This window comes from Tachyglossus aculeatus, chromosome 4 (assembly GCF_015852505.1).
Source record: "Tachyglossus aculeatus isolate mTacAcu1 chromosome 4, mTacAcu1.pri, whole genome shotgun sequence".
NCBI classification, from domain to species: domain Eukaryota; kingdom Metazoa; phylum Chordata; class Mammalia; order Monotremata; family Tachyglossidae; genus Tachyglossus; species Tachyglossus aculeatus.
The window spans coordinates 123,213,794-123,225,185 of NC_052069.1; the positions used below are offsets into that span (position 1 = coordinate 123,213,794).

At 43.1% G+C, this 11,392-nt stretch overlaps 1 non-coding gene across 1 annotated transcript; it reads left to right on the top strand.

Annotated features, from left to right (window-relative positions):
* The first annotated feature begins 1,036 nt into the window (after positions 1-1,036).
* LOC119928023 lies at positions 1,037-1,174 on the top strand. The gene has a single exon (XR_005450984.1). It is a non-coding gene; the product is annotated as a small nucleolar RNA SNORA7 (small nucleolar RNA).
* Positions 1,175-11,392: the final 10,218 nt, after the last annotated feature.

Sequence of the window (11,392 nt, forward strand, 5' to 3'; positions counted from 1 at the left end):
TTGTACATATTTTTTACTCTATTTATTTATTTATTTTATTTGTACATATCTATTCTATTTATTTTATTTTGTTAGTATGTTTGGTTTTGTTCTCTGTCTCCCCCTTTTAGACTGTGAGCCCACTGTTGGGTAGGGACTGTCTCTATATGTTGCCAATTGGTACTTCCCAAGTGCTTAGTACAGTGCTCTGCACATAGTAAGCGCTCAATAAATATGATTGATGATGATGATGATGATGATGATGATGATGATAGGGTGATAAATTTCCCTTTTTCACAAACCCACATTATCGTGATCAGTCTGTTCTGAAGTTCAGTTTCCTGCTCCAGCTGGCAAAACAAATAAGCCCAACCAACCCCCACCTCATCCCTGTCCTCCATTCCCATCCTCCTTATGGTGTTTTAAGAATTCCCTTTTCCTGGCTCCTACTTGGCCTCCACAACTATTATTTTTTTGAAATGCCTCTGCTACTCCTGTACATGTCCTGGACTTAAAGCCCCAGCCTCCAGGGCTTGGCAAAGCTACCAAGAGTAGGCCAGATGTAAGGGAAGGCAGTGGTGACCCCTCCCAGGCCTCCACATCCCCCAAGTCTGGTCCTGTCCTCATCACTCCAAAGGTGTGAAAGTAAAAGTCCTAAATTGCTACCGCTGCTCCCTTCCTTATCACATGGCTACACCATATCGGGGATGAGGCCTAGGAGACTTGAGCTTCCCTCACCATCCAATCCTGATTCTGTCTTATGCCTGAAACTTGGATGGGCTCAGGGGATGGGGCTGTAAGCCAAGGAAGGATACACGGTGGTGGTGGGGACAATTAATACATGAGAAGCAGTGTTGCCTAGTGGATAGAGCATGGGCCTGGGAGTCAGAAGGTCATGGGTTCTAATCCCAGTTTGCCGCTTATCTGCTATGTGAACTTGGGCAAATTACTTAACTTCTCTATGCCTTTTACTTCATCTGTAAAATGGGGACTAAAACTGTGAGCTCTATGTGAGACAAGGACTGTGTCTGACCCAAATATCTTGTACCCCAGCATTCCCCTCTCAGGATCCCAACTGGAGAGTTTTCACTACTCTACCAGTCTTTGCTACAGGAGGGAGAGTCGAGCAGAGGCATACCTATTCCATTTCTAGCTTGGGCAATTGCTAGCGAGTGGAAGGCAATCTGCTACACGTCAAAACTCACCTGTGCTGGGCAGTAGCAGCATGGGAGACTCAAGTTTACTGCACAGGAGAAGGTAATGGTAAACCACTTCCATATTTTTACTAATACAACTCTATGGATACACTATCAGAATGAGTGCAGATGGAGATGGGGCATTTTGGGAGAGATATGTCACCATGGGAGTCACCATGGGGTGGAGACAACTGGACAGTATAAGACAAGACCCCAGCACTTAGTGCAGTGCTTGACACATAATAAGTACTTAACAAATACCACAGTTATTAGGTGTAGTAGCAAGGAGAGAAATGAAGAGGGTCTGGAGTGACAACAAGAGAGTGGTTGGTTCAGGGCTACAGGGGTATGCAGGAGTTTGGGAATGGGTCATTTTAAAGAGCTGTAGAAGAGTCATGGTGATGAAGCTGGTGAGACCTTGGATGAGACTGGGATAAAGAGGATATTTTTGCTGTTCGTCACTCATACCTCTCAGGAGGTGAATGGGTGAGCAGTCAGCTTTCCTAACTCTACTGCTTTATCTGAACTCATGTCTCTGAGTCATTTTTCCTATCTGTGTCACCACCTTGGGTTCTCAAACGCTGCGGCCGATTTTCTCAGCTTCAAGGTTCCCCATCACCTTGCCCCCTCCTACCTCACCTCCCTTCTCTTCTTCTACAGCCCAGCCTGTACCCTCCGCTCCTCTGCTGCTAACCTCCTCACTGTATCTCGTTCTCACCTGTCCCACCATCGTCCCCCAGCCCACATACTTCCCCTGGCCTGGAATGCCCTCCCTCCATGCATCTGCCAAGCTAGCTCTCTTCCTCCCTTCAAAGCCCTACTGAGAGCTTACCTCCTCCAGCAGGCCTTCCCAGACTGAGCTCCCTTTTCCCTCTCCTCCTCCCCATCCCCCCACCCTACCTCCTTCCCCTCCCCACAGCACTTGTATATATATTTGTACAGATTCATTACTCTGTTTTACTTCTACATATTTATTATTCTATTTATTTTGTTAATGTTGTGCATATAGCTTTAATTCTATTTGTTCTGACAATATTGACACCTGTCTACATGTGTTGTTTTGTTGTCTGTCTCCCCCTTCTAGACTGTGAGCTCATTATTGGGTAGGGACCATCTCTATATGTTGCCGACTTGTAATAATAATAATAATAATAATAATAATAATAATAATGGTATTTGTTAAGTGCTTACTATGTGCAAAGCACTGTTCTAAGTGCTGGGGGGATACAAGGTGATCAGATTGTCCCACGTGGGGCTCACAATCTTAATCCTCATTTTACAGGTGAGGTAACTGAGGCCCAGAGAAGTGAAGTGACTTGCCCAAAGTCACACAGCTGACAATTGGCAGAGCTGGGATTTGAACCCATGACCTCTGACTCCAAAGCCCATGCTTTTTCCACTAAGCCATGCTGCTTCTCTTGTACTTGTACTTCCCAAGCACTTAGTACAGTGCTCTGCACACAATAACCACTCAATAAATATGATTGAATGAATGAATGAATGAATGAATGAGGAGGACATCACTCCTGTTTGCCAGCCAGGGTGGGTGTTAGGTGTCAGAATGGTGAGAATGGTGATTTATGTGGAAGCAAAATCCACCACGTTGCCACATACACTTACAGTAGCCCACTGTCAGCTCACTGCTCCCTCACAGTGATCACCACTGTGCTTCATGAAAGGTAGCTAGAAACATGCCATTCACTTTCTTCAGCTAGGAAAGGAAAAAACAAAATCAGTAAATAATAATAATGGCATTTATTATTAATAATAATAATAATGATGGCATTTATTAAGTGCTTACTATGTGCAAAGCACTGTTCCAAGTGCTGGGGAGTTTACAAGGTGATCAGATTGTCCCATGGGGGGCTCACAGTCTTAATCCCCATTTTACAGATGAGGTAACTGAGGCTCAGAGAAGTTAAGTGACTTGCCCAAAGTCACACAGCTAACAATTGGCAGAGTCAGGATTTGAACCCATGACGTCTGACTCCAAAGCCTGTGCTCTTTCCACTGAGCCATGCTGCTTCTCACAAGTAAATGAAGAAAAGATCAGGGCCACTTGTTGCAAGGCAACCAAGATGCCCAGGGGCTGGAGCAAAGTCCATGTGAGGATGGATGGGAAAGATTAAGACTCTTTGAGATTGGAAATGGTGGGATCATGATTGGAGTTTGCAAACCCTGCAGGTGTGAACAGGGCAAAGAAATAATTGTTGTGGTTCACCAAATCCTAAAACAACAGAATCCAGGTGCGCTTGTTAAAGCTTGAAGATTATGTGTTCAAAATAAACAAAATGAAACACTGGGTGAAAAAAGGGATGGAAGCACTGTTGAATTCCACCCCACAGAAAGCTAGGCAGGCTGGATGTAGCAACAGTTTCAACAGGGGTAAAGCTAAATTAATGGAGTGTCCATAACTGGTTACCAGAGGGAAAGCTAGAGATGGAGAGGGAAAAGGGTTGTTCGATGGTTAACCTCTAAACTTTAGGATAGGTGTCAAAGAAGACAAATACTGCCCGTTTAAGTGTTTAGGGGTGTCAATTCAAGATGGAATTCTGGGCTGGATGAGCAATTATTATGACCCAAGAATGATACTTTTTTTGTTTTCTTTTGGTTTTTTAAGGTACTTCCTAAGCACTTACTATGTACCAGGCACTGTACTTAGCACTGGGATAATTAGAAGCTAATCAGGTTGGACACAATCCATGTCCCACATGGGGCTCACAATATTAATCCCCACTGTGGCTCAGTGGAAAGAGCATGGGCTTGGGAGTCAGAGGTCATGGATTCTAATCCCAGCTCTGCCACTTGTCAGCCATATGAGTTTGGGCAAGTCACTTAACTTCTCTGTGCCTCAGTTCCCTCATCTGTAAAATGGGGATTAAGACTGTGAGCCCCAAGTGGGACAACCTGATTACTTTGTATCCCCCCCAGCGCTTAGAACAGTTCTTGGCATATAGTAAGCACTTAATAAATGCTATCATTATTATTACAGATGAGGTAACTAAGGCATAGAGAAGTGAAGTTACTTGCCCCACATTACACAGCAGTTAAGTGACAGAGCCAGTATTAGAACTTAGGTCTTTCTCACTTCCAGTCCCATGCTCTCCCCACTGGGACATGCTGCTTCTCCTATTCCTGATCTCTAAGGCTAGTAAATTAGAATATCAGTAAATCAATCGATTACATTCAGTGAGCACTTACTGTGTACAAAGCAGTGTACTATACACTTGGGACAGTACAACACAACAGAATTGGTATGGCTGAATTTATATTCTGTACAAATACTAAGTGCAAATCTGTCCTTTAATTTTGTTAAGAAAAGTTCAAGGGGCAGAGTAGTTTAGTAATCAAATACCAAGGTAATGTAGTCAGCATTTTATACCTTGATCATTAACTTTGGGGCAAATTTCAGCATTAAATCCATTCAATTCATATACTTCTTGGTAATTTTGAGAATAAAAATACGTCATTGTAATAAGCAACTGCAGGATTTCCTATGTCCCCAGGTTAAAATTCAAATAGAATTGTAGCCTCAAGATCAGTGATCCAAAGTATTATGTATTTTATTATCTAATAAGGATTATAATGGGTGTCCTCCAGAGAGACTGCAATTGGTTGAAAGGGGTCACTTCCAGAAAGCACTTGGAGGGAAAATCAAGGTGTAGATCCCCCTAGCTTGGACATTCCCGTCTGGGACAAAACAATTTTTTTTTTATGTTTCTTTTCCCCTCTACCAATGGTTTCTTCTTCCTCCAGCAGGGTGCTGTGCTGAGCTAAGTGTTACCTGGTTTTGATGCTCTTCATACACATCCCTTATTTGTTCATGTTTATTCAAGATGGTAGGGAGAACCAGGCTCTGCTCAATGTCCCTTATGTTGCTTCACAGGCATTTTTTTAAATACAAAGCAAATAACAATTCCAACAGTTCCCATGACCACCCAGTCGCAGCCAATCAATGTTGTCTGATGAGGTCAATAGCACCAAAGTTTGGTGTCAATCATTACTCACCAAGGGCAGCTGAGTTTGCCTCCAAATATGGATTGGAAAGTGCTAGCAAAGACTCATTACATTGCTGAAAATCTCCCCTCTGCTCCCCCAAAACCTCCGTTCTTTCACCCAGCCTGTGAAGAGCTACATGATGTTTGGGGTGTGGAGTACTTTGATTGATGATTTTGAGGTCCTGGGAATTTCTTAGTAATAATAATAGCAATAATAATAGTGGTATTTGTTAAGCACTATGTGACAAGTACTATAGTAAACAATGAGGTAGATACAAAACAATCAGATTGGACACAGACCCTGTCTCATATGAGGCTCCTGGCCTAAGGGGAAGGAGAACAGCTGGATCTGCAATGGGCTGAGATTTACATAAGAGTCATTTAGTTGGATTACGACGGTGTCTGAGCATCTTTTCAAATATACCAATCCCCAGCAGAAGGGGATGAACTGTGACTCAACATTGTGCCACCTTCCCCTCCAGTCATTTGATGCCATCAAGAAGGGTTTGAAGTACAACTCAACAGTGCGCCACCTCCCCTGACACTCATATGATGAAATCTGATGTCAGACTGGAGCCTTCCCTGCCATGCGTTTTTGAGCAGCCATGATGATGGCACAAGGGCAGCCCTGCTAGGCTGGACAGTGACCTCAGATCACCCTAGCCCAGGGGCCTCCCCTGCCCTATACCAATGCTGGTATCAGGGGACTTATTTGTTTGTTTGTTTTTTAAATAAAAAGAAAACAAACATCAAGCCTCTTGTTTCATTTCTTCCACCAACCCCAAGGCCAGGGCCAGAGGGTCCAGTATCTGACGAGGAGCTGCTGATCCTTTCCTGCTTTCCTTACTCCTGCCATTGCTCTGGAGTCTGAGGTGATGAGAAGGGAGATGGAACTCGGCAGCATGGACCCTTCCAAGGAGCCAGGATAGAGCCATTTCCATTTGTGCCACTTTCCAGCATTGAGGTGAAGGAAAAGAAGGTCTTCCCCACTCTAGCTGCTACTTCAGAGTCAGGGCTGTTGAGTGGAGAGATGGACTTCAGCCCCCCTCATCCCCCTGCCAGAGTGCCTCTCAATCCCCTCATCCTGTGGAGGAAACTACTTGTATATATGTCCACTTACACCTTTGCAGCTTCTCCAGCTCCTTTCTTTCTCCTGGAGGGATCACAGGGTGATGTGGAGAGAAAGCCCAGATGGAGATGCTTGTGTTTCAGAGGAAACCATGTATGTGTGTGTCCCCAGGGGACAGACAGTCCATGTCCTGTGCATCTCCCTTTTTCCTACAGAGCTTCACAGAGAGTCCCGCTTCCTCTTCCCCAACTCCGCCCCCTGCTCTGAAGATCGGTCAATCTAGTCATTTAAACTATGAGACATCGATGAGTCTTGGCGTGTCTTATGCTGCTGAGTCATCTCCAACCCATCGTGATTCCGTGGACACATCTCTCCCAGAATTCCCCACCTCAATCTGCAATCATTCTGGTAGTGTATCCACAGAGTTTTTATAAAACTATGGAAGTGGTTTACCATTGCCTTCTTCTGTGCAGTAAACTTAGTCACCACCCTCAACTCTCTCCCATGCCACTACTGCCCAGCATAGGTGAGTTTTGACTTGAAGCAGTTGGCCTTCTACTTGCTAGCTACTGCCCAAGCTAGGAATGGAATGGATATGCCTCTGCTTGGCAATCCCTCCCATAACCAAGAATGGTAGAGTACTGGAAACTCTCCGGGTGTGATCAATCCTGAGAGGGGCAATTGATGAGTAGCCATTATAAATTGCTTGCTTATCATATCATCTTGAAGGATTTCCCCTGAATAATGGGTAGTAACACAAAATGTGCCAATCCATCAAAGGAACAAGTATTTCATCTCCATAAAACAGATGAGGAAATTGAAGCACAGAAAAGTTGAGAGTTGCCCAAAGTCACACAAACAGGGAAGTAGCAGAGCCAGGATTAGAATCCAAGCTGAGGTTGCCCATCCACCTCTGCATCAAACAAAATCTCCTCACCATTTTCTTTAAAGCATTTAATCACCTTGCCCCATCCTACCTCACCGCAATACTCTCCTACTACAATCCAGCCTGCAGTCTTAGTTCCTCTAATGCTAACCTTCTCACTGTACCTCAGTATTGTCTATCGCACTGCCAACATCTCACCCACATTCTACCTCTGGCCTGGAACATCCTCCCCTCTCATATCAGACAGATAATTGCTCTCCCCTACTTCAAAACCTTATTTAAGGCACATCTCCTCCAAGAAGCTTTCCCTGGCTAAACTCTCCTGTCCTCTTCTCTCACTCCCTTCTGTGCAGCTCTTACTTGCTCCTTTATTCATCCTCCCTCCCATCCCCACAACACATATGTATATATCTGTAATTTATTTATTTATTTATTTATTTATTTATTTATTTATTTATTTATTTATTTATTTATCTATCTATTTATATTAATGTCTGATGCCCCCTCCAGGCTGTGAGCTCATTGTGGGCAGGAATGTGTCTGTTGTTGTACTGTACTCTTCCAAGAGCTTAGTACAGTGCTTTGCCACAGCAAGCACTCGATAAATACGATTGAATGAATGAATGAATGAATGAATGAATGAATGAATGAAGTCTTCCGATTCCCAGTCCTGTGCTCCTGACACTAGACCACACTGCTTCTCAACCGGAGCAGCCAGTGGTAATTCCTTCCCTTCCTTTCTCAAGCATCTTGGATTTGCTCCCTCTTCATTTACAGCAAGTCCAGCTACATTGTTCACCCCACAAAGAGAAATGTTCTCCTGGAAAAACCCTTTGGACCCAGGGGGTTTGTGCTAATCCAGCAAAGCAGACCCAGAAATTTTTCTCACCCTCTGGCCATAAAAACAACAAACACACATTTTCCTCTCCACACCCCTGGGGGTTTAGTCATCAATCAGCAACAGAAAAGAGGCCAATGAGCAGCTTCTAATTCAGATATCGGGAGTCGTTGGCATCATTCCTGAAAATCCCGGGAGTAAATAACCTTCACAGTGAGAGAGTTCAAAAAAGTTCCAAGCAAGGGCAGTTGAGTGTGTTGTGAGGGAATGGATGGGAGTCAGGGAGCAAGGGGGATCACAAATACAACTACTTTCTCAAAATACACTTCTGCAATTTGAATTTTATTATCATTCACACAGAGTTGGAAGATTGAATTGGGAGTCTCATTTAATTTTATGAGGGCAGACTTGAAGAGGATGAAACAAGTAATGGTCCTAGATATTGTGAAGCACCATGGTCTAGTGGAAAGAGCACAGACCTGGGTGCTAGGGTAGCTGGGTTCTAATCCTGACTTTCCCACTTGCCTGCTGTGTGACCTTGAACAAATCGCTCAACTGTGCCTCAGTTTCCTCATTTATGAAATGGAAATCAAAAACCTGCTCTCTCTTTCATTTAGGCTGTGAGCCTTGTGAGGGATAGAGACTGTGTTCAATCTGATTAACTTGTATCTACCCCAGTGCTTAGTACAATGTTTAGCACACATTGGGACTTTGAAGGTATCACAATTCTTATTATATTAAGAAAGGAGACTTATTTTTAGTATTCCTCTATCTAAAATCAAACTAAAATTTTGACGAAACCCAGAAAAAGAAGCCCTGAGTAGCTTGAAGTTAATTTTATTCATTTATTAGTTATCATCCTATCAACACTGGTAAGTATTGGTACTACTGGGTTCAATATTGTTAATTCATTCATTCAATCATATTTATTGAGTGCTTATTGTGTGCAGAGCACTGTACTAGGCAGTTGGGAGAGTACAATACAACAATAAACAGACATTCCCTGCTCACAATGAGTTTACAGTATAGAGGGGAGATGGACACTACTATAAATTAATTAATGCATAATTAATTTATCAAATTGCTATGGGATGCATATCAATCAATGATATTTTATGAGTGCTTGCTGTGTTCAGGCCACACAGTGTTTGAGAGAGAACAATACAACTGTATTGTTAGACGTGTTACCTGCTCAAACGAGTTTGCAGTGTATAGATGTCATTTCATGATTAGCTTGTATCTACCCCATAACATAAAATGGTGCTTAACTCATAGTAAGTGCTTAAGAAATGTCATTATTATTATTATCATTATTATTTCCTAGAATGGGCCTGTACTAAGGACTGCAGGAATTACCCCAAAAGGCTTGGTTCCTGCCCCTCAAGGAGCTCACCAGGTAAGTGGTGAAGGACAGTCCTTTGGAACAATAGGCATAGACTCTGATCAGCAATTACAAGTTCAACCATAACAATCAAGACAATTAAGCAATCAATCGCCTTCATTGAATGCTTACTAAGTGCAGAGCATTGGACTAAGTGCTTGGAGGAGTACAATATGACAGAGTTGGTAAATATGTTCCCTGCCCACAAGAAATGTACAGTCTAGAGGGGGAAACAGACATTAATTTGAACAAATCAATTACCATCCAGTATGTACACAGGTGCTGTGGAGCTGAGGATGGGGTGAATAAAGTGTACAAATCCAAATGCAGGAGTGTAGAAGGGATAAGGAGTAGTGGAAATGAGGGCTTGGTTGGGGAAGGCTTCTTGGAGGATGTGTGATTTTAATAAGGCTTTCAAAGTGGGAAGAGTAATAGTATGTTGGCTATGAAGAGAGTTCCAGGTGAGAGAGAAGATGTAGGCAAGAGGTCGGCTACTATCCACCCTTCCTCCCTATCTCACAAGCCCAAAATCTTGAAGTTGTCCTCAACTCATCTGTCTCATTCAACACACATATTCAATCTGCAAACAAATTCTATTGGTTCTATCTTCACAACATTGTTAAAATCCACCCTTTCCTCTTCATTCAAACTACTACTACTCAGATCCAAGTGCTTATCCTGTCTCACCTACTACTACTCAGATCCAAGTGCTTATCCTGTCTCACCTTGACTATTGTATCTGCCTCTCACCTGCCACCTGTATCTCTTTGCTCTAGTCCATAGTTCACCCAGCTGCCTAGAACATTTTTGTAAAATACGGTTAAGTTCATGTCTCCCCTATACTGAAGAGCCTCCAATGATTGCTCATCCACCTCTGCATCAAACAGAAAATCTTAACAACAATTTTAAAACTGTCAATCAGCTTGCCCCCTCCTTCCTTACCTCACTGATCTCCTACTACAGCACAGCCCTTACACTTGGCTCCAGTAGCACAAGCTGGCTTACTGTACCCTGATTTTACCTAGGTCACCTCTGACCCCTTTCCCACCTCTTCTTTCTGTCCTGGAATTCCCTATTCCTCCAATATGCCAGACTGCCACTCTCCCCACCTTCAAAGCCTTATTAAGTTCACATCTCCTCCAAGAGGCCTTCCCAGTTAAGCCCCCTTTTTCCCAGCTCCCTCTCTCTTCAACATCATCTATGCTCTTGCATCTGTGCCCTTTTGGCTTTAGGTATTCAACCACTTCCTCATCCCCATAGCACTTACGTGCTAATCCCTAATTTATTCATTTCTACATATGCCTGGCTCCCCCTCTAGACTGTAAGCTCACTGTGGACAGGAACATGTCTATCAATTCTGTTGTATTATACTCTCCCAAGCACTTAGTACATTTTGTTCACAATTATGGTTTCATAGCAGGCATGTAAACCTATCAAACCTCTGTACAGAACATTATAAAATTCATACTTTTAATTGCAATTTTTTGCTTTACGGAATTTTAGATTAGTGCACTAAAACAACATTGATTAAAAAGACATACAGGTCAATTGGCGGAAATGCTCGATCCTCTCTCGAACGGCCAGTAAAAAATCAGTACCAACACGAAACATTCAATGTTAACAGCCCCAAGGACTCCATTTCCCCAAAGAACCCAACTAGCACCACCTAGCCAATCCACTTCTTTCAACGGCAACTCTTGACCCATGAACGCAACCCACTTGCCAGTGAAACTCCATGCAAACGTCATTTAACCTGTTCCGATGCTCCAAATAGGTCCCCCGTAACAGCAAATTGAAACGTCTAGAATCCAAGTACTAGGGTTTTTTCCAAAATCTTCCCCCAAATGCATGGTTAATATTGACAAAGACTACACTTTTCCCAATAAATGCACATTTTTTAAAAGTGTTAAATATGGCCTATGTTATCACCAACTAGTCTCACTGCAGGTGTATGCCTGGTGGCTACTTATCAAAGCAGATTATGATAAGAAATTGTTCCAAATCAATATAGTTGTCAAGAGAGGGTCCCAGCCATTAAAGATTAA